Source organism: Schistocerca americana, chromosome 1 (genome assembly GCF_021461395.2).
Source record: "Schistocerca americana isolate TAMUIC-IGC-003095 chromosome 1, iqSchAmer2.1, whole genome shotgun sequence".
Lineage (NCBI taxonomy): Eukaryota > Metazoa > Arthropoda > Insecta > Orthoptera > Acrididae > Schistocerca > Schistocerca americana.
In genome coordinates this window covers 831,271,203-831,295,687 of record NC_060119.1, presented here as the reverse complement: position 1 = coordinate 831,295,687, position 24,485 = coordinate 831,271,203, and the positions used below count along the sequence as shown (strand labels likewise).

Here is a 24,485-nt window from a genome sequence, read left to right as displayed (position 1 = left end):
AGGAGGGGAAAAACAGACAGAGGAGGAAATGGACAGAGAAAGGTTAAGAAGAGGAGATGGGCAGCGAGGGGGGAGAGGAGCAGATGGATACCGAAAGGAAAGGGGTGGAGATGAACAGGGAGAGATTAGAGGAAATGATGTACAAAGTGAGGGGAGAAGAAGAGATGGGTAATGAGAGGGGTAGGAGGAAACTGACGAAGAGAGGAAGAGGAGAAGGAGGAGGAGGAGGAAATTGACTGCGGGGGGGGGGGGGGGGGAAGTAGCAGTTGGACAGAGGGGGGAGGAGTAAGTTGACAGAGAGAGTGGAAAGGAGGAGATGTACCGAGAGTGGGGGCAGTAGGTGGACAGAGAGAGGGGTTGGTGGAGGTGGACAGAGACACGGGAAGGAGGAAATGGATTAATAGAAGACTGGAATAAATACATACCTGGGCAACGCCGGGTACTCAGCTGTTAATGAAGTAGCGATTTATTGCGAATCTGAATGTAAATCTACATCCATACTCCGCAAGCCACTTTAAGATGAGTGGCGGACGGTACGTTATGTACCAATGACACTTCCCCCTTGGCCTGTTCTTGGCGAGTATGGTTCGGGGGAAAAAGCCTCTGTGTGCGCTCGAATCTCTCTAACTTTATTATCATAGTATTTTTCGCGAGGCTGCGTTGGGGGAAGCAGTATATTGGAAGATTCTTCTAGGAATCTTAACAGTAGACCATATCGTGATGCAGAACACCTCTCTTGTACCGTCTGCCTCTGCAGCTGACGGAGCATCTCCATTACATTTTCATGCTTACTAAGTGAAACTGTTACGAAACGTACTGCTCTTCTTTGAATCTTCTCTATTTCCTCTAGCAATTACATTTGGTACGGACCCCAGACTGACAGGGAATATTGTAGTAATGATGGAACGAATGTTTTTGTAACTTACTTCCTTTGTTGAAGAACTATATTTCTTGAGGAGTCTTCCAGTGAATCTCAGTCTGGTATCTCCTTCAGCCGTGATTAATTAACTGTTTCCAGTGTTTTTTCTGCAATCATATAATCCTACAATGAAGGGTCTTTCTGTCTATGTATTGGCACTTCGTTAGATTTGTTTATGTTGAGGGTGAGTTGCCACACTGTGCAGCAAATGTTGATCCTCTGCTGATCTTCCTGCATTTCGGTATAACTTACTCAGTGTGATTCTCTGTCCTTACTACCCTTCCTAATCACTTGAGTCTTCCAATCTATAGCTGATTACCTAAAATCTCCCCCTTAAACTATAACACAACCAGGAAATTTACCCGAAATATTCTCCACGTTTCCCCTCAGATGTTCCGTCACTACTGCTGCTGAGGCAGAGGGTCAAGAAAAACACCCGATGACAATGTTTGATCCACCTTTAACACATATTTTGCCCGAATTATTTCGTATTCTGCTTCTATACTTATCTCACTACATATTATGGTATTTTTAATGATGTAAAAAATCCACCACGAGCGTTCAACCTATGTTTGCGATGTACATTCCAGTCGGAGATTAGGTTTTCATTTCTATTGAAATACACTCCTGGAAATGGAAAAAAGAACACATTGACACCGGTGTGTCAGACCCACCATACTTGCTCCAGACACTGCGAGAGGGCTGTATAAGCAATGATCACACGCACGGCACAGCGGACACACCAGGAACCGCGGTGTTGGCCGTCGAATGGCGCTAGCTGCGCAGCATTTGTGCACCGCCGCCGTCAGTGTCAGCCAGTTTGCCGTGGCATACGGAGCTCCATCGCAGTCTTTAACACTGGTAGCATGCCGCGACAGCGTGGACGTGAACCGTATGTGCAGTTGACGGACTTTGAGCGAGGGCGTATAGTGGGCATGCGGGAGGCCGGGTGGACGTACCGCCGAATTGCTCAACACGTGGGGCGTGAGGTCTCCACAGTACATCGATGTTGTCGCCAGTGGTCGGCGGAAGGTGCACGTGCCCGTCGACCTGGGACCGGACCGCAGCGACGCACGGATGCACGCCAAGACCGTAGGATCCTACGCAGTGCCGTAGGGGACCGTACCGCCACTTCCCAGCAAATTAGGGACACTGTTGCTCCTGGGGTATCGGCGAGGACCATTCGCAACGGTCTCCATGAAGCTGGGCTACGGTCCCGCACACCGTTAGGCCGTCTTCCGCTCACGCCCCAACATCGTGCAGCCCGCCTCCAGTGGTGTCGCGACAGGCGTGAATGGAGGGACGAATGGAGACGTGTCGTCTTCAGCGATGAGAGTCGCTTCTGCCTTGGTGCCAATGATGGTCGTATGCGTGTTTGGCGCCGTGCAGGTGAGCGCCACAATCAGGACTGCATACGACCGAGGCACACAGGGCCAACACCCGGCATCATGGTGTGGGAAGCGATCTCCTACACTGGCCGTACACCACTGGTGATCGTCGAGGGGACACTGAATAGTGCACGGTACATCCAAACCGTCATCGAACCCATCGTTCTACCATTCCTAGACCGGCAAGGGAACTTGCTGTTCCAACAGGACAATGCACGTCCGCATGTATCCCGTGCCACCCAACGTGCTCTAGAAGGTGTAAGTCAACTACCCTGGCCAGCAAGATCTCCGGATCTGTCCCCCATTGAGCATGTTTGGCATTGGATGAAGCGTCGTCTCACGCGGTCTGCACGTCCAGCACGAACGCTGGTCCAACTGAGGCGCCAGGTGGAAATGGCATGGCAAGCCGTTCCACAGGAGTACATCCAGCATCTCTACGATCGTCTCCATGGGAGAATAGCAGCCTGCATTGCTGCGAAAGGTGGATATACACTGTACTAGTGCCGACATTGTGCATGCTCTGTTGCCTGTGTCTATGTGCTTGTGGTTCTGTCAGTGTGATCATGTGATGTATCTGACCCCAGGAATGTGTCAATAAAGTTTCCCCTTCCTGGGACAATGAATTCACGGTGTTCTTATTTCATTTTCCAGGAGTGTACCTGCTTTCTGTCCCTACTACTATGTGGGCAGCGCCGCCGTTTACAAAAGGGAGACTAGTTTAAGGACCTTGCTACAGACGCTGATGTGGTTAACTGATACTATATTAACGTTTTTCTCCGATTAGCTATAACGGATGGATTCAGAACACACCTTTTCGTGCCCGTGGAGGAATTTATCTGTCCTAAATTCTATCCTAAAAAACTCAAACTTGCCTTTTACAAGTACTACACTACTATAATATCCGCTTCCGACGTGTAGTACACGTCCAACCTCTTAAGGAGTTCCAACATTTCTTCATCCGATAGCAGAAGTCGAAAGATTCAGGGTTCATGCCGGTCACAGAATCGTCCGAGCCTATGATTCGAGCGGAAGACTCGGCTCCAAACCAGAGGACAGTTATCGTTTCTGGGACTATAATTTGTACATTTGTGGGCAACTAAGTAATGTAATAAGAATTACGAACGTCAAATTATGCTAGTATAATGAAATGGATTACTAGTGGATGATAAAACACTGAGTGTGTAATGTCATACTGTGAAATCAAGACAAACACTACAGTATGCAAAATAGATTATAGGAGAGGTTGGGCGCAGCAGTAGATACGTAGCGATGGAAAGGTTAGCACAAGACAGGAAAATATGGCCAGGGTCAGTCCAGTCAAATGACTGTTGACTTAAAAAAAGTACTAATTGTGTTACGGCTTGACTTCGGTTTGTACAGCCTACCGAAAACTTTATTCCCTGCAGGTGGCGCCAGCATCCGCTCTGTTGAGCCACTTGAAGACGCTATTACCTCCGGGGATGACCCTCGAGAAGGAGGTCAGACAGAGGCAGCGCGCCACGTGGGCCGACCTCATTACGTAGCCCAGCGCTGACAGCAAATGACAAACTCATCGGCTACTATCCAGGCTGTGCTTGTTTTATTTTGGTGATGATTTACAAATCGTCTACTGGAGGCTGCTCAGGTCTACAGGAACTACAGCATCATGATTGCTACTCGGTTATATTACGTTGGTGTCCGCAGCTCGTGGTCGTGCGGTAGCGTTCTCGCTTCCCACGCCCGGGTTCCCGGGTTCGATTCCCGGCGGGGTCAGGGATTTTCTCTGCCTCGTGATTACTGGGTGTTGTGTGATGTTCTTAGGTTAGTTAGGTTTAAGTAGTTCTAAGTTCTAGGGGACTGATGACCATAGATGTTAAGTCCCATAGTGCTCAGAGCCAGCCATATTACGTTGGTAAACAACTCGGTGGCCGTTCGGTTCTAGGCGCTGCAGTCTGGAGCCTCTCTCTCTCTCTCTCTCTTTCTCTCTCTCTCTCTCTCTGTCTGTCTCTCGTTCATCTTATTGCCTGTACTGTCGTACGAGGGAACTTCAAAAAGCAAATTACGCATGTTGTCCCATGCTAGGACTGTTGCGCACTGTGAGAAGAGAGTGTATGTTGTTTGCTGCTGCAGATACAGTCGTGCTGCGGTAACGGATAACAGGTGTATAATAGTGTGGGTGTGGAATGGAGCAGCAACTGGAAACGTACCCCAAAGTTGAAGTACGCCGAACGCCACGATTCTAAACTGCACACAGATTCAGCGTGAAATTCTGGCGCTGTATGGACAAAATGCAATATCGAGTTCAGCCGCAGTGAAATGGTGTAAACAATTTGATCAAGGCCTCACAGATCGGAGAAGAGGGCCATCGACGTCGAGAACAGACGACAATGCCCAGGCAATCGTGGAACTGATTCGCAGCAATCGCAGATTTTCTGGCGATTAGAACGATGACGCAGCGGTTATCGAATGGTTTCCTGACCAAGGCGCAGATTTCTATAGTCGAAAAATTAAAAGTTCCGATCATTGTGGTGACTAAGTTGAAGAATAGTGTCATGTGGCTGTGTCACTAGGAGTGCGGTGCAGTATTCAATAAAAGGCCTGCCAAAGTTTATGTTTGAAGTTACCTCGTATGTCATTGTGTCTGTCGAGACTGAATATGTCATGAATATCAGACAGAAATGTAACCGTCTGTGAATGGCTTGTATACCGCAGGCTTGTTTCACGATATTGCCATCTTTCACGGACAGTACTGTACTTGAACACTTCGCTATGGTTTTTCAGAAGGCCACCTCTTACGATTTCCAAAAGTTTGATCACTTGCTGCTCGATGTGGCTTGACAGACAGAGCCGCCTCGCTGCTGCTGGGTCACGCAACGCGCTTTGCTGTTGTGTCCCGAGGGAGCGCCAGATGGGCGGGCTTTTCCACTCCCGGCCGGCATCTGCCGGCTGCGGACAACGCACGGCGCACCCCTGCCGGCGCCTGACGGCACTCTGCCCCCCGCCCCTGGGGCGCCACCTATCTCCACAGCCCCAGCCGACACGGTTCGCTATCAGGACTGTCGCTCCTTCGAGCGCCTCCCTGAAAAGGCACCTCCTCCAGGAGCCAACAAGCCTGTTGTGCCATTAGCGCTGAGCCATCCCCCTTACATCCATTGTAATGGATGTTACTGCAGATCACCGGCAATAAAATCCATTTACTGCGTCGTCCATTCGATTGCGCAGGTGACTGTACACTACGTTTCTACTAATGTACCCCTGCCAGCTGTATGTGCCGCAATGTCGGGTGCAAGTCTTTCCGAAAGTACGCCACTTTGGCGAATTGGGTGTTCCCGATTTACCGTTATCAAACCAGGGAGAAGGGATCTACTGTTTAACTTCTAATCATAACCACGTGCCATTCCTGCCGATTTCCTACTTATTTGAGAGATGAAGGCTATATAAAAAGTGGACTTAAAATGTTGACCAGGTCTCGATCCCACAACCTCTCGTTTTCCAGGCACCATCTTTACCTGTAGACCATTAGTCTCGACTCTACGCCTGACAATGAAATGTCATGTTCCACTGCTGCGCCAGAGGTACATATAGGTATGTCACTTGGCGCCGACACTACAGCATGAATTACCTACCGACATTGACGCACATATCACTATGACAACGGGACGGCTGATGTCTGGCGCTCGTGTTGCGCATGCTCACAGAGGACTTCTGTCACTCTATGTCCCTCACTATTCTGACTTTGGACATCTCGAGAAGCTTCCATGTTGACCCGTATTTCACACACACGCACACACACACACACACACACACACACACACACACACACACACACACACACACACGCTCAAAGACCTTGAAGCCTCAAAAGTCTAGATGTGATAGACGACGTCATGAACAGCGAGTTGTTCTACACACAAAATGTTTGATGATGCCTCGCAGCGATGTTAGCTATCCTTTTGTATGGGCTATGCCCCTGAGAGACGGTAGGGCTTAGGGCGCTGCGGCTCGTGTCGCCTGTGATACAGTTAGCTGCTCTGCATGAAAAGTGGCAGTCTGAGTAAAACTGAAGTTCCTGAATCGCTTCTAAGATATCTGTCGCCGCTTAGAGACACTCATTCCTACGGTTTTCTTGTTGGAAATCACTCTATGAATCTACAGGGGTAGGCAGTATGCTGCTCACCTGCTAGTTCGGTGAAATCTCGTCATTCCATGGCTACCAGCTAGCGTAGCGTCCCTGCCCGGCTTCACCACATTTCGTCTCTAACAAAAGCTGTTCCCCACGACGCGGTTATCACTCCTACACTTTTTGCCGGAAACGCTTTCGGAGAGCCTATGTATATTAGGTGAACAAAAATTCGCGCACTCGAACACCACAGTGCGATTGCTTGCACACTGGCGATACAAAAATATCTGTACCACAATTTCATCCCGTTCATACTTTCGGTGGAAAACAGACGTCACAGGGAGGGAATAAGGTAACAGTTCAATCATCTATTCAGTAAGTATCTCCATTCAAACCTGCGTAGCCGTGTTGCGCAGTTAGTGTAGTGAGCAAAATCTTATGTTAGAAGGTTCGAGTTCGAGACTTCGATTCTGTGTCTACGTGTTATTTATTTTTGTTTTCTAATTTTTCCAGGCTAATAATGCTGTAATGTACACTGTTTCTTAAACGATATATATTCTGCAACTACAGTTTTTTAATGAAGCACAATTCTCATTGGTCAGACGCGCCTTAAATATTCATTTAATGTTAACAATAAGTTGAAAGTAAATTACCTGTCATAGGACATAAATAACTACACAGTTTATCAGTGCAGATGTTAAAAATACATACTACATTCAGAAGCAGGGGTCAACTGTAAAATTTTAAATTAATTATCAGTGATAGTATGTCAAAGGACAGGAAGGAATGGACGGGTGTATTGTGTGGAAGAGAACAGAGCAAGCGTTTAAAGGCAAAATACGCCTTTAAAAGCGGAACGATAAAAACGATCCCTGATTTCTGTGTTAATATTAAATAATTGTACGTGATTTGTAAAAAAAACCTTATGTAACTTCCGTACAAAGATTAATAAGTCAAATAACATTATTGCACTGTCCAAAACTATACAATAAAAAATGCACCTAGATCTGGACTTGAACTTTCGAACTGGAGTATTTAATGGGAAACTCTACCCGCTGTAGTAACCGAATAGGACAGCTACTTAAGTATGAACGACGGTATTTGTCGTATATGTAATTACACTGTCCGCAGCTCGTGGTCGTGCGGTAGCGTTCTCGCTTCCCGCACCCGGGTTCCCGGGTTCGATTCCCGGCGGGGTCAGGGATTTTCTCTGCCTCGTGATGACTGGGTGTTGTGTGATGTCCTTAGGTTAGTTAGCTTTAAGTAGCTCTAAGTTCTAGGGGACTGATAACCATAGATGTTAAATCCCATAGTGCTCAGAGCAATTGAACCAATTGTAATTACACTGCCGCCAGACTGCCTTTGTTTGATATCCATTTCCTATCGAAAATATGAACGGAACGAAATTCTGGTCCACACACTGTTAGCATGCAAGGAACTGGACGGTGTGAGCGAATATTGGTTCAGCCCGTATATACGACAACTTTTATAAAGATCATCATCTTCGTGTGGAGTGCCTACCACAACAGTGTATATCTTGAAACAGTATTATTATTTCATATTGTGCGGAACTGGTTATTTTTGACAGTTAAATTATGTTCCAAAGAAATTATTTGGTCCAACTCTACTAAGCAGCTACATTTTAGTTCACAACTACCCGTTGTTACTTTTACAGCTAACGCAATATAGTTGCACTGTTGTGGGCAGTGGTTTGAGGGTGTGGGTCTACATCTACATGGATACTCTGCAAATCACATTTAAGTGACTGGCAGAGGGTTCATCGAACCACCTTCACAATTCTCTATTATTCCAATCTCGTATGGCGCGCGGAGAGAATGAAGACCTATATCTTTCCGAACGAGCTCTGATTTCCCTTATTTTATCGTGGTGATCGTTCCTCCCTTTGTAGGTCGGTGTCAAAAAAATATTTTCGCATTCGGAGGAGAAAGTTGACGATTGGAATTTCGTGAGAAGATTCCGTCGCAACGAAAAACGCCTTTCTTTTAATGATTTCAAACCCATCCTCTGATGACTTTATTAGTCGATAAACCACAGTGTCATCTGCAAACAACATAAGACTGCTGCTCAGATTGTCTCCCAAATCGTTTATATAGATAAGGAACAGCAAAGGGCCTATTAACACTACCTTGGGGAACGCCAGAAATCACTTCTGTTTTACTCGATGACTTTCCGTCAGTTACTACGAACTGTGACCACTCTGACAGGAAATCACAAATCCAGTCACACAAGTGAGACGATATTCCTTAAGGACGCAATTTCACTACTAGCGGCGGAGGTTCGAGTCCTCCCTCGGGCATGGATATGTGTGTTTGCCCTTACGATAATTTACGTTACGTAGTGTGTAAGCTTAGGGACTGATGACCTTAGCAGTAAGTCCCATAAGATTTCACACACATTTGAACATTTCACTACTAGCCGCTTGTGTGGTATAGTGTCAAAAGCCTTCCGGAAATCCAGAAATACGGAATCGACCTGAAATCCCTGTCAGTAGCATTCAACACTTCATATGAGTAAAGAGCTAGTTGTGTTTCACAGGAACGATGTTTTCTAAACCCATGTTGACTGTGTGTCAATAGACCGATTTCTTCGAGGTAATTCATATTGTTCGAACACAATATATGTTCCAAAATCCCTGTAGTTCAGTGGATTACTCCTACTACCTTTCTTGAAAACTGGTATGACTTGTGCAACTTTCCAGTCTTTTGGTACGCATCTTTCGTCGAGTGAACGGTTGCATATGATTGTTAAATATGGAGCTAATGCTTCTAGCATACTCTGAAAGGAACCTAATTGTTATACAATGTGGACGAGAAGACTTGCTTTTATTAAGTGATTTAAGTTGCTTCACTACTCCGAGGATATTTGCTTCTACGTTACTCATGTTGGCAGCTGTATTCGATACGAATTCTGCGAAGTTGCGTAGAGAGATTTTTCATCCATTAGGAAGTTTTATGACGGCACATACTCCGCTGCAGCGAGGATTCATTATGGAAACAATCCCAGGCTGTTGGTAAGCCGCTCTCCTGTATGTTCTAGATTCCTTGGGCGCTAGAGCAGCAACGTGTGCATAACTTAATGGGATTTGGAACATCGGAGAAAGATTGTTAATAAAAGAAGTGAATTTCCTGTATCAGTCTGCGATCATCGTAAATATTTTGTGAGTAAAACCGTCTAGATCGCTATTAATTTTTTTTATTTATTACGCCATTTCGGATACTGCTATCAACAGATCTGCAATTAAGATCAGAGTAACGTAAAGAGCACATCCGTTTGCTATACAAGAAGGTACAAAAGATGAAAATTTAAAAGTTAAAAAAGTATAAAATACTGTTAAAATGCGCTCGCCAAAAAGTTTAGAAGTTGCAGAATAAGATTCAGTGTCAGTATTAGATCCTACACCTGATCTGTGTTTTTATGACTACATAGAAAATGGCTCTGAGCACTATGGGACTTAACATCTGTGGTCATCAGTCCCCTAGAACTTAGAACTACTTAAACCTAACTAACCTAAGGACATCACACACATCCATGCCCGAGGCAGGATTCGAACCTGCGACCTTAGTGGTCACGCGGTTCCAGACTGAAGCGCCCAGAACCGCACGGCCACACCGGCCGGCGACTATATAGAAAGAGAAAAATAATGAACAATAAAATAAAGTTCGAAAACAACGTCTCCCCACACTAGCGCCACCTGGCGACCAGAACATATACCTTTGTACAAATATTTGAACCGTCTGTTGACTGGAGCCCCGACAGGTTTCACTACTGACACTGAACTTTGTTCTGCAAGTTCTAAGCTTTTTGGCAACTGCATTTTTAAAAAACATCTTTTAATTTTTGAACTGTTTAAATTTTCACCTTTTGCGCCTTGTTGTTGCGCTGTAAACGGCTGACACATTTATGTTCCTATAAAGGTAATTACAGGTATCTTACAAAGACAGTAGCCTAAACGGCGTAATAAATAAAACGTTTAATAGCGATCTAGACGGTTTTATTCACGAAAGCTGTGAAGGCTAGTCGTAATGCGTCAATGTGTTGGTCAGCACTGCCGCAGCCGATTTGGGGTTCATGTTCGAGGCTCGGTCCAGTACACAATTTTCAACGTTTAGGAAGTTTCAGAGCAGTTCCGTCTGGAAGTCACGCCTGGTAACAGCTGAAAGAAGTTTTAGAGTCAAGGCATCCTTACCAGGACTACGAAATGTTTTTAATCCATTAGCTGTGCGTATAATGGAACATATGAAAGAGGGCTCTATATATCACTTTTCGATCTGTACAGTTGGTACTAGATTTGAAGCATAAACAGTACCCGAACTATAAATTTTTGAAGCATTTCTGAAGGATGGGCAAGATATACTGCCTCAGAAAAAAAAGTAAAGCCCTCGAAGATATGGTGGATGTCAATTAGACTTTGTACATGTACACACCATCGATAGGTATGACAATGACTGGGGCTGCAATTATCTGTGACACGCAGAGCGACCACCAGAGTGCATTTGTGTTGGTCGTGTTTAGTGTTGTTACCAGGCATGGTAAGGTATATAACTTTGTCGGATGTAAAGTGATCATTTTGAAGACCCGAATGTAGCACGTGCTGGTGTAAGACATCGTTATCAGTGTGTGACAGAAACTCAAACTGGCATCATTTGTGGGTTTTCATTTGGCCAGCTGATCGAATCGTGCACCATCCAGATTTATGGGGAATTCTTAAGTGACATTAGCCCGAAGTTAGACTACATGGGAACATGAGAGCTGGAATACTTATCAGGACACGTCTGACCACCACCAGGGAGGATAACTGTACTGTGTACCAAGCACATCGTATCTCCTTCACCCCTGCGCCTTCTATCCGAGAATAAGTAATGGATTCCCTGCAACATTCTGCGTCATCCAGTATCATTGGTCAGTGTCTGGAAGCAGACGGACTCGGGAATTACCGTCCCACGCTCAGGCTACCTTTAAGACGATGACACGAACGACTGCGTGTGGAGTGTTACCGTGATCGGGAAGCATGAGCTGCTGATGAATGGCGTTGCACGGATGTTGAGGGATGAATCGCGGTTCAACACTACCTCAGATCATTATCGTCGGCGAGAATGGTGTCGACCTGGGGAGAGGTCCCATCTTTCCAATGTTTTGGAAAGGCACAGTGGTGTACCTGGCATCATGGTATGGGGGACTATCGAGTATGACTTCTGGTCACGTCTGTTTGTGACTGAGGGAACTGTAGTGGCACATTTGTACGTCGCAGAAGCCCTGTGTTCTCATATGCTACCTCATTCAACGGTATGGTGGTGCCATTTTTCAACAGGACAAAGGTCGTCCACACATTACACTTGTCTTTATCACTTGTCTGCGTGATGTTGAGGTACTCTCACGGTCAGCAAGTTCCTCTCATCTGTCGCCTACAGAATATTTGTGGGTTCACCTCTGACGTCAACTCCGCTGCAGTACCGGTATACCGTGTACCATGTAACAAGCTTGGAGAGAGGATGGCTGGGACGTATTGACTGATAGTCGGTTGAGCTTAAAACTTCTTTTATTTAAATCTTTAATAGAAAATCAGTCGGCTGTGTCTCCGGGACGTCTGCTTTCTGGTCGCTGGGGCCAGCAACGGCGGAACGGGAGAATTACTAGTTAGTTAGTTAGTTTCATGTTCCATGGATCATTTGCGTGATAAATCGTAATGAAGTGGAAAGAGTCGTTTTACATACACATCGCAACGTAATTTTTAGATATTGCTACTGCTGAACATTTAAAATTTTTTAAAAATACCTACGGATGTGAGTTAGTAATTCCAGTCTACCACCATTTACACATTACAGTAATAGAAATTGTTCTACAGAATAGAAGGAGCAAAGTACCGCTAAGCATCTGGGATTGGCGATTAATAGTTTTACTTAAGCCCTCGGGCACTAAACCGTTTATTCTGAGGCGACGCTACCCGTGATACTGAATGTACCCTGCTGAACTATGGGAAGTAGCCCCTCTTTTCCCACAAACTTATTAGTGTGCAAGTGAATTAATTCTTAAACTAGAACCTTAATTTGTGACTAGACGGTCGCCAGTGTACTAACGCTATTGCCACTGACGAACAGTTTGCGCTGCTGCGCCTATTCCTTGAGATACAGTTAGAATTAAATATGAAGAATGCACTACACTAACAAATATATGGCGTGCATCATAACCAACCCTCACAAGTTGACAAAAATCTCCATCAAGGACAAAATAGACCAAACAGTCGCATCCAGACAAACGACAAATGGTTCAAATGGCTCTGAGCACTACGGGACTCAACATCTGTGATCAGTCCCCTAGAACTTAGAACTACTTAAACCTAACTAACCTAAGGACATCACACACATCCATGCCCGAGGCAGGATTCGAACCTGCGACCGTAGCGGTCACGCGGTTCCAGACTGACGCGCCTAGAACAGCACGGCCACACCGGTCGTCGGCAAACGACAACGACAAATTTTCCACACAAAGGTGTGGAACCACTTTGTTAAGAATCCTTCCCTCCGACGAAGTTAAATAAAGTAAGCCGAGCCACCAAACAAACAAGTATGCATGAAATGCAATCCAAGCAACTTCACCTTCCTGAGACGTAGCTTTCACAATAGGTCTCGCCTAGACGACAGACAAAGACACACTTGACCGAACAAATGCTTAGCCAACGATGCCGTGACTATGCTCACTGCGTTGCTAGTTTTTCAAGTAACACACCATTAACGCACTAATAAAGTTCCGCTGTATCACATGCAGAACATATCTTCATCGATCCACAGTCTGCGTGGAACTCACAGCCACTATAATAGAGGAATACTGTCAAGTTCTAATCCCAATGCCTATTGCTCAACGGTATACGAAAACGGCAGAAAGCGCGTAATAAACGACAAATGCAACTAGGAGTTGCTCTTCCAGGCGGTTTTATGCGTACTACAATAGAAGCACATGTCCGAAGCAACCAGACTCACGTAATTGTGGAAATACGCAGTCCAGTGATCACCACCTATGTTCCACGACGACATATAACAGCCACTCACAAAGGGCAGATGGCAGCAGTAAGGGATAAATAGAGCGTGTCGGGTGGACGCGGAAAACAGTGCAGTTGTTGTCGTAATGCGGAAACGGAGCATCATTATTGGCTTTCGGGCCAAGGCTGGAAGTATTCCCGAAGCGGTTAAGTTTGTTCGCATGACGTCTTGATAAAAGTGTACCGTACACGGCAAACTGGCGATATTCAAAACCGGCACCGAGGCAATTGTGACGCACCATGGCCGCATATGACAAGGGTGAACGGCGTGTGCGGAGATCTGTACGGGACAGTAGACATGCAACTGTTAAGCAACTGACGTCCCAGATGAACTAAGAGGCTAGCAACAGCGACTCCTCAACGACCGTTAAGCGGATGTTGCTGCGTATCGGCCTCCACAGCAGGCGCTTGCTTCATGCATCCATCTGACTGCCAACACCGATCCTTGGATCGATGTACACCCCTACATGCAGTTTCCTCGCCACCATGGAATCTGCCAGCAGGACAATGCTACATGTCACGCCCGCATCTCGTGGTCGTGCGGTAGCGTTCTCGCTTCCCACGCCCGGGTTCCCGGGTTCGATTCCCGGCGGGGTCAGGGATTTTCTCTGCCTCGTGATGGCTGGGTGTTGTGTGATGTCCTTAGGTTAGTTAGGTTTAAGTAGTTCTAAGTTCTAGGGGACTGATGACCATAGATGTTAAGTCCCATAGTGCTCAGAGCCAGCCAGCCCAGCAACGTGTCACGCTCGAAGTGTACGTGTGTGATTCGAAGAGCACAAAGGATGAGTCTGCTGTATTCCTGTGGCCACCAAATTTCCAGGATTGACACCCAATCAAGAATCAGTGGGACCACCTCGGTCGGGCTGTTCACGCCATGGGTCCTCAACCGAGAAACCTAACGCAGCTGTCCACGGCACTGGAGTCGACATGGCCCCACATTACTGTCGTTACCTTCCAGAATCTTATCTACTCTCTTTCTGCACGTCTGGCAGCGGCCCTCCCTGCAAAAGATGGTTATTCAGGCTTTTGACAGTGGTCATATTAGTGTGACTGGACAACGTAACACCAGCAAGCAGAACTCTATTTCTGAAGACATGATGTCACTGTCCCTCGAAAAACACACTCACTCACACATTGAAAGTCTTTGTATGGAGGTCAGTTAGTCAGTTCCTAAGGCAGAGGCAAATAATAAGCAAGGAGTCCGATCTGGCCCGATGCGTACGACTCAGGGCAGTCCGCAACCACGAACGGAGCACTAAGTGTACAAGCAGCTCTGGTCTTGACTCAGAGTCGTATTAAATCTGCCAGTACACTCTTCCACGTGCAAAGATATCAGGAAAGCAATCAGCCCGACCTACACACAGTGCTATTATAATTAAAGTACCAGTCAAAACGTTGTTAAAAATATTGCTGCTCAAAATGACATAAAATTTGTACGGAACGTTATTGAAGAAGGGGGAAACGAGATGAAAAAAAAAAGACGAAAACTATCTTACTAGATGGCGCTGTAAGCGTCACAACGTAAACGGGGTCAGCTACAAAAGACAAATGAATCGCTTCATGATACAAGTATGGCATTCATCAGTTTTGACACTGTCAGTTAGGTAAATCTGTTCACCACGACAAGGTCATACACATAGGATGGAAAAAATCGGTTTTCAGTTGCCCTGAGGCAAAAAAGCAACAATGACATCGGTTTTTAACTCTCCTGAGGCAAAAAACCGCAAATAAGGCAACAATAAACTGGATTTTTAACTGACATGAGGCTGGTGCAAGATATGTTCATAATGCAGTCTACTGTTTTCTCCCACAAGTTGAAATCGATAAAAAAACAGCTTGTTCCACAATAGTTCGGTGTGTCCCAGGGGTCACGCTCAGAATGCGTTGCACATTGCGTTCCTTCAGTTCAGCTACGTTTGTGATCGGAGAACTGAACGGAACATCTTTTATATTACCCTACAGCCAGAAACCACATGGATTAGGGTCACGTGATCTGGCTTTGAGAACTATGGGACTTAAATCATCAGTCCCCTGGACTTAGAACTACACTAATGGCCATTAAAATTGCTATACCACGAAGATGACGTGCTACAGACGCGAAAATTAACCGACGGATAGAGGATGCTGTGATATGCAAATGATTAGCTTTCCAGAGCATACACACAAGGTTGGCGCCGGTGGCGACACCTACAAAGTGCTGACATGAGGAAAGTTTCCAACGATTTCTCATACACAAACAGCAGTTGACCAGCGTTGCCTGGTGAAACGTTGTTGTGATGCCTCGTGTAAGGAGGCGAAATGCGTACCATCACATTTCCGACTTTGATAAAGGTCGAATTGTAGCCTATCGCGATTGCGGTTTATCGTATCGTGACATTGCTGCTCGCGTAGGTCGAGATCCAATGACTGTTAGCCGAATATGGAATCGGTGGGTTCAGGAGGGTAATACGGAACGCCGTGCTGGATCCCAACGGCCTCGTATCACTAGCAGTCGAGATGACAGGCATCTTATCCGCATGGCTGTAACGGAACGTGCAGCCACGTCTCGATCCCTGAGTCAACAGATGGGGACGTTTGCAAGACAACAACCATCTACACGACAGTTCGACGACGTTTGTAGCAGCATGGAATATCAGCTCGGAGATCATGGTTGCGATTACCCTTGACGCTGCATCACACACAGGAGTGCCTGCGATGGTGTACTCAACGACGAACCTGGGTGCACGAATGGATGAACGGATGAATCCAGGTTCTGTTTATAGCATCATGATGGTCACATCCGTGTTTGGCGACATCGCGGTGAACGCACATTGGAAGCGTGTATTCGTCATTGCCATACTGGGGTATCACCCGGCGTGATGGTATGGGGTGCCATTGGTTACTCGTCTCGGACCCCTCTTGTTTGCATTGACGGCACTTTGAACAGTGGATGTTACATTTCAGATGTGTTACGACCCGTGGCTCCACCCTTCATTCGATCCCTGCGAAACCCTACATTTCAGCAGGATAATGCACGACCGCGTGTTACAGGTCCTGTACGGGCCTTTCTGGATACAGAAAATGTTCGACTGCTGCCCTGGCCAGCACTTTCTCCAGATCTCTCACCAATTGAAAACGTCCGGCCAAGGGCGACCGAGCAACTGGCTGGTCACAATGCGCCAGTCACTACTCTTGATGAACTGTGGTATCGTGTTGAAGCTGCATGGGTAGCCGTACCTGTACACGCCATCCAAGCTCTGTTTGACTCAATGCCCAGGCGTATCAAGGCCGTTGTTACGGCCAGAGGTGGTTGCTCTGAGTACTGATTTCTCAGGATCTATGCACCCAAATTGCATGAAAATATGATCACATGTCAGTTCTAGTATATTTGTCCGATGAATACCCGTTTATAATCTGCATTTCTTCTTGATGTAGCAATTTTAATGGCCAGTAGTGTACTTAAACCTAAGTAACCTAAGGACATCACACACATCCATGCCCGAGGCAGGATTCGAACCTGCGACCGTCGCGGTCGCTCGGTTCCAGACTGAAGCGCCTAGAACCGCTCGGCCATACCGGCCGGATATGTGATCTGGACAACAACGTTTTAGAGAAATGACGGCTGATAATTCTAGCATTATATACGAAGACAGTAACTTGTTCTCGAAAGAACAGTTACTGTTGATGACCGTGCAGCTTTCCCCTGGAATAAATGATGACTAACTGAAAACCTCAGCTGCCGACAGGTGTTGTTGATATACCTCGATGTGGACAGCTGAAAATTTGTGCCCCGACCGGGACTCGAACCCGGGATCTCCTGCTTACATGGCAGACGCTCTATCTATCTGAGCCACCGAGGACACAGATGAATAGCGCGACTGCAGGAACTTATCCCTTGCACGCTTCCCGTGAGACTCACATTCCGAACTGTCCACAATTCTATATATGTATTGTACCTTACGGGTGGGTGGGCTAACCTCTATAAGGTACAATACATATATAGAATTGTGGACAGTTGGGAATGTGAGTGTCACGGGAAGCGTGCAAGGGATAAGTCCCTGCAGTCGCGCTATTCCTCTGTGTCCTCGGTGGCTCAGATGGATAGAGCGTCTGCCATGTAAGCAGGAGATCCCGGGTTCGAGTCCCGGTCGGGGCACACATTTTCAGCTGTCCACATCGTGGTATATCAACAACACCTGTCGGCAGCTGAGGTTTTCGGTTAGTCATAATTAATTCTAGCATTTACAGAATGCCTCTGCAGTGCAATGTACCGGGGCGCATCATCTTGCATTAAAATGATTCTACCCATGCTTGCACGCTGTTTAAGTGCTGTAATGACGTTGGTGCCCCAAAGAATCTCACAACGTTTATCAGTGACGGAACAGGTAACAGACCTGCAGCATCCTTCTCCTCGAAATAGTATACCGCACACTAAACAGTGGTGTCAACCCGCACCGCACGGTTAATTTTTCAGAATGAATCGGTCCGGCTTGATGTCCTAGCGGAATCTCCGTTGCCTATATTCTTCAGTTCTCTGTATTGACATGTCTTTGAAGGTGAAAACGGACTTCCTTCAAAGCTTTAACCGTCCACTTCCAAGCTAGCAAAAATCCTAGAGCAAACTTTCGTCTTACTGGCAGGTCAGTATGAAGCAACTCATGAACACGAGTAATTTTGTACGGATAGAAACACAGAATGTTTCGTAGAATTTCATGCACCGTGCTCACAGGTATGTCCCAAGGTCGGGCCATTTCCCGTGCATGTTTTCGCATCACTGAACGACCCCTCCTGCAATGCAGTGGCCGCTTATACTGAAGTCGGATCAGTAATTTTCATCTCTCTCACTTGAAAAGAACCTGTCTTTTCAAATTTCGTACTCGTTTTCTCCAGACCATTGGCAAAAGTCGGACGAACGCCTTTTTTCGTACCGTTGAGTGTCCAGAAGTACTGCAGAGCACCTGAAGCTGAGGCAGCATTCTTGCAAAAGAGCCTTACCAGCAGCACGCGACCCTGCGTTGAGACAGACAAGCCGAGCGTTGCAGACAAACGAGAAACAGCTGCGTACCTCGCGTCGTCTGTTTTGCATATTCTGCCACTTACAACGCCATCTAGTGGTAAAATATTCGTTACTTTTTTTCTGTATCCATAACGTCTCCCCTTTTTTCGGTAATATTCCGTTCAAATTTGACGTCATCCTAAGCAATGATTCGTTTTTTATAGCGGTTTGAAAGCAGATCTTTAATTATAATCACCCTCTATGTGCCACGCCTCACATCAGCAGGTTAACAAAAAAACTACACTTCTCCACAAACATGGTAGGTGACACTGGCTGATGGCCTCTATTCGACGGCACACGAGGAACCGCCGCCCTCGGCGAGTCCGTGCACAGCTCCGTTGGAAACGGCCTCTAGGACGCTCCACAGCGGCCACCAGCGCTGCGTACCATTAGCAGCGGTAGTTCAGATCCTCGCGGACGACAAGCATTTTGCTCAACAGGATATCAACTAGGGTTGTGGACCACCTTGTCTCAGGAGAGGGTACAAAGGCGTTATGACAACCTTCCCAGCCGATTCAGTGGATGCGTCCAGGTCATACGGATAACTGGGTTCATACTGCCAAAGTTCTTTGTGAATCTGATTCGATTTTGTAATCACTGAAACAAAACCACATATCCTCTCCACCCTGGAAGTTTCATTTCGTTTCCTCACCTCCTTCTGAGTACTTCACTTTTTCAATCAGCCGGTGTTACTCTGCATACACCGATCAGCCAGAACATTGTGACCACCCACCAACTACCGATATAAACCTGTTCAGACGATAGCAGCGTCACCTGGCGAGGAATGACTGCTGGTCAGACACACGCACGGAGCACGTAGTATCAGTGAGCGTGCTGCCCGTGTGTAGAATGGGGAAGGCGCGAGATCCATCGGAGTTTGACCGAGGGCAGATTGTAATGGCACGGAGGCTCGGCACGAGCATTTAGGAAACTGTAAGACTTGTCGGGTATTCGAGGAGTGCTGTGGTGAGTGCCTTCAACACTTAAGGAAACCAAGGTGAAATCACATCCAGACGTAGTGGGGTTGGACGGCCGCGCCTCATTACAGACGTCGGACGTCGTAGGCTGGGCAGACTGGTAAAACAGGACAGGCGGCGAACTGTGGCAAAACCAACATCAGAATTCAGTGCTGTGCGGAGTACAAGCGTGTGCAAACACACAGTGGTCCGAACACTCTCAACAATGGGCCTCCCCAGCCGGCGGCCCACGCATGTGCCAATGTTATCACAACGACGTCGGCACCCGACCATCGGCACTGGACGTTGGCGCAGTGGCAAAGCGTTGCGTGTTGTGATGAATCCCGATACCTTATTTATCATGTCGATGGGAGGGCGCGAATCAGTCGTCTTCCAGGGAACAGCTCCATGACACTTGTGCTGCGGGACGCAGACAAGCTGGCGGCTGTTTTGTTATGCTCTGGAGATCATTCATGTGTGCATCCGTGGATCCAGTGCAGCTCGTGCAAGGCACTATGCGGCCAAGAACAATTGTACATTGGTTGTAGACCACGTACACCCCTTCATGACCATTACGTTTCCCGACAGCAGTGGCATTTTTCAACAAGATAATGCGCCATATCACAAGGCCGGGAGTGTGCTAGAGTGGTTCAAGGAACACAGTGGCGAGCTCTAATTGATGAGCTGGCCCACCAGCTCGTCAGTTCTGAACCCAATCGAACACATCTGGGATGTGATTGAATGTGGCGTCAGAGCTCATCACCCCCCCCTCCACCCCCCCCCCCCCCGGAATTTACGGGAATTAGGTGACTTGTGTGTGCAAATGTGGTGACAACGCCCTCCAGCGACCTACCAACACCTCATTGCTTTCATGCCACGACGCGTCGCTGCTGTTATCCATGCCAAAGGCAGTCATACCTTCTGTTAGGTAGTTGGTCATAATGTTCTGGCTGATCGGTGTAAATAAACAGCGGAATGTAGGGCCACGCTGGCATCCGAGACACCTTGACTCCGCCAGACTGATGTTGCTGATTTCTAAATGGGTGTTGTATTTTAGTGGTTTAACCGAATGTAGCATTCATGATGGCAAACGAAATGCTAGATACCGGTTTGGTTAATGACAAACAAATATTGAAAACCAGTTAAGACTATTTAAAACGCAAAAGCCCGGTTCCGCCAAAATTCCAGTTACGTTATACATTGAATCATCTTGTTATTTCTAAAGTCTCTTGCCCAGCGAAGTGCCCCTGTTTACAGTACCGATGAAAGACCGGATGCTCAGAATTTCAAACCAATATCGCTTACATCCGTCTATTGCAGGATCTTAGAGCATATTCTAAGCTCAAACATTTTGATGTTGTTAGAGAAAAGCGAACTTCTCCTAAAAAATCGGCACGTATTCAAGAAAAACCATTCGCTCGATAACAGTTTTCTTTGTTCAAACAAGACATTTTGCAAACAATAGATGCAGCTGAATAGGTAGGTTCCGGATGGAGTAGTCGGAGAATGACTTACTTATGCATCTCTGTTCTAGCTGTTATTTGCCTGATTTCATTTACACAACTTTATGCTAAGGAGAAGTTGTCCTGAGAGATGGTTCTTGGAGTTTTTAAGCGGGTTATGGCGAGATGTGCGGCGTCTTTCTTTGAGTGCCTACCAGTTAAGGTTTTTCAACAATTATTTTGGATTCTGTCGCCAGTAAAACAAGACTGATTACCAGAATGAGCTTTAATTTTGCAGCAGAGCGTGCACTGAGTTAAAAATTCTCGCAAATTAAAACTGTGTGCCCGACCGAGGGTCAAACCTGGAAACTTCGCCTTTCGAGGGAAATGTTTTACCGACTAAGCTATCGGGTCCCCACTACCTCACAGCTTTAATTCCGCCAGTGGCACCTTCACGCTGGGTGTGAGGGAGAACCTCAGTCTGTAGAGCATTTTCTCGCGAAAGCCAAATGTTCCAGATTTGAGTGCCTGTGCGACGCACAGTTTTAATCCGTCAGAGAGTTTCAAGGCAACGATCATTATAGTCTAGTAACATTTTGCACCATCATTTGTTTCTTCCACTAGTGATAACTAAGGACATCAGAATGCAAACATCTTACGAGGCTCGCTATGTGAAACCAGTTTTCTTCCAACAGATCATCACATTTCTTTTTTCTAAGAGACACTTTTTTTTTACACTAGTAGCCTTGCACATTACTTGCTTATGGTATTAATGGAGTGCTTTCTCTGTGTCACTAACACCCGTAACATAGCTTTCGTCTGCGAAACGTGGTATTAACGTCACCAAACCATGTCTATCCCATTTTACTGGGAGTAAGGGGGGGAGGGGGATGTATATTTCGACAAAAAAAATCCAACATTTATTTCGGCTTTCTTTCGACGTAGAAGTGTTCTGTATCGCTGACGACTTTATATCTCGTGTTCATATCCCCCCTACCCCGTCACGATTGTGACAAACTGTTTACTTTTATTCAAAATATCTTCTCATTATTTGAAAATTACATCCACGCGGACGAGGTAATAGGGTGATCAGGTGGTCTCCATCATCGCCGGCCGCGGTGGTCGAGCGTTTCTAGGCGCTTCAGTCCGGAACCGCGCGACTGCTACGGTCGCAGGTTCGAATCCTGCCTCGGGCATGGGTGTGTGTGATGTCCTTAGGTTAGTTAGTTTTAAGTAGTTCTAAGTCTAGAGGACTGATGACCTCAGATGTTAAGTCCCATAGTGCTCAGAATCATTTGAACCATTGAACCATTTGGACTCCATCAAAATACATAAGCTGGACCATTAGGTTTCTTCGTCAGTTTTTTACGGCGTGCTGTTGTATGCTTGGCTAGCTCCGAAAGTTTATGATGGAATGAGGATTTCTTAGTTACGTTATTCGCGCCCGTTCTTTGCGCTCCTTTCTACATAGCAGGTGCCATTGCGATTTACTCATTTGTTGTGCCTGATGCAGGAAAGCCATGTTTTCCTGCTGTTTACACAAGTTCCATACGAACATTTTCGAAGTGAAGAAAGTATGAACTCAGTTGAAATCAATAATGCTCTTTATTATGGTATTAAAATTCAGAACAAAGATAGAATTGTTGATTTTATGATTTTTACATCATCTAAATCTATTTATAACACTGAAATATTGATAATTTGTGAGAAAGATAGGTTTTACATGTTAAAGGAAATAGATCGGTCAGAATTGGAATGATCATATAAAGTTGATCGTCGGTAAAGCAGATGCCAGGTTGATTGGTTCAAATGGCTCTGAGCACTATGGGACTTAACATCTTAGTTCATCAGCCCCCTAGAACTTAGACCTACTTAAACCTAACTAACCTAAAGACATCACACACATCCATGCCCGAGGCAGGATTCGAACCTGCGACCGTAGCAGTCCCGCGGGTCCGAACTGTAGCGCCCAGAACCGCACGGCCATCGCGGCCGGCTGATGCCAGATTGAGATTCATTAGAAGAATCCTAAGGAAATGCAATCCGAAAACAAAGGAAGTAGGTTACAGTACATTTGTTCGCCCACAATATTGCTCACCATTGTGGGATCCGTACCAGATAGGGTTGATAGAAGAGATAAAGAAGATCCAACGGAGAGCAGCGCGCTTCGTTAGAGGATCATTTAGTAATCGCGAAAGCGTTACGGAGATGATAGATAAACTCCAGTGGAAGACTTTGCAGGAGAGACGCTCAGTAGCTCGGTACGGGCTTTTGTTGAAGTTTCGAGAACATACCTTCACCGAGGTGTCAAGGAGTATATTGCTCCCTCCTACGTATATCTCGCGAAGAGACCATGAGGATAAAATCAGAGAGAGTAGAGCCAGACAGAGGCATACCGACAATCTTTATTTCCACGATCAATGCGAGACTGGAATAGAAGGGAGAACCGAGAGGTACTCAAAGTACCTTCCGCCACACACCGTCAGGTGGCTTGCCGAGTATGGATATAGATGTAGATGTAGAATCGGGATACAGACTTGAACTTGGGTTTATAAATCCGTAGTACGGCATCTTAAACAGTCGCCCACCGTGACTGTTCGTCATATAAAAAAGCGAACTCCCGTAGCTGAATAGACTTTAATCAACAATGAAAATCCGTGCGAAATTTCTTCAAAACCCGTGACATGCCAGCTTCCCCGTTTATGTCTTTGAAATTAGCCTTCATAAAATTATATTCTTTTACGCTAGACATCCAATTTTCCTACTTTAGTTGCAGTAAGACATTTGCTGTGTACTTATATATATGTATCTGAGGCGTCTTGTCACGGTCCACGCGGCTACCCCGGCGGAGGTTCGAGTCCTCCCTTGGGCATGGGTGTGTGTGTGATCCTTAGCGAAAGTTAGTTTCATTTAGATTTAGTAGTGCGTAAGCTTAGGGACCGATGACCTCAGCAGTTTGGTCCCATAAGAGCTTACCACGAATTTCCAAATATATATGTAACTTTCATCCGCCATTGCGTAAATCCCCATGGAAATACTTAACACTTGTCCACAGTATTAATTCTCCTCCGGAAGCAGTTATTAGGTGTTATGATTGCATAATCCTAAAACCAGCTCGTATCGAAAATAAATACCAGCTGAAAAAATAAGCAATAATGTATCACATCCAGTATTCAATTTTGACTGGATGTCATCTAGAACGGGGGAAACCTGATCCAAAGAAGAATATATGAAGTTATCTTTGATATTGAACATGTGTACGTTGGTAAAAGACTACGTTTAGCAAAGGCGCTGTCCGTTATAGATGCTGCAATAGCACTTGGGTGGGACACTGCCATACGCTGTTAACATAATGTTGTTGGCAGGCTGTTATGAAGGTTAATCGGATTCGTCGCTGACAGTTCTGTCGTAATGCATGTGAGTATTGATCAGCCTCAGCTGGAAGTTCAAATGCATGTTCAACAACAGCTCATGGAGCGTGCTCTGTCATCGCTGAGCCAAGGTCGTGGATTACTCACTTCAGTGACCCTTTAGGCTAATCGACATGCCCTAGCCACTGCAGACGCTATTTAGAATTTTTTAATGTGTCACA

At 46.2% G+C, this 24,485-nt stretch overlaps 1 protein-coding gene and 1 non-coding gene across 2 annotated transcripts in view; both read left to right on the top strand.

Moving 5' to 3' along the window:
* Positions 1 to 24,485, top strand: part of LOC124594498 — a 220,950-nt gene that overhangs the window by 62,704 nt on the left and 133,761 nt on the right. The gene's annotated exons all lie outside the window — the stretch shown is intronic.
* Trnat-ugu lies at positions 17,522 to 17,595 on the top strand. The gene has a single exon. It is a non-coding gene; the product is annotated as a tRNA-Thr (tRNA).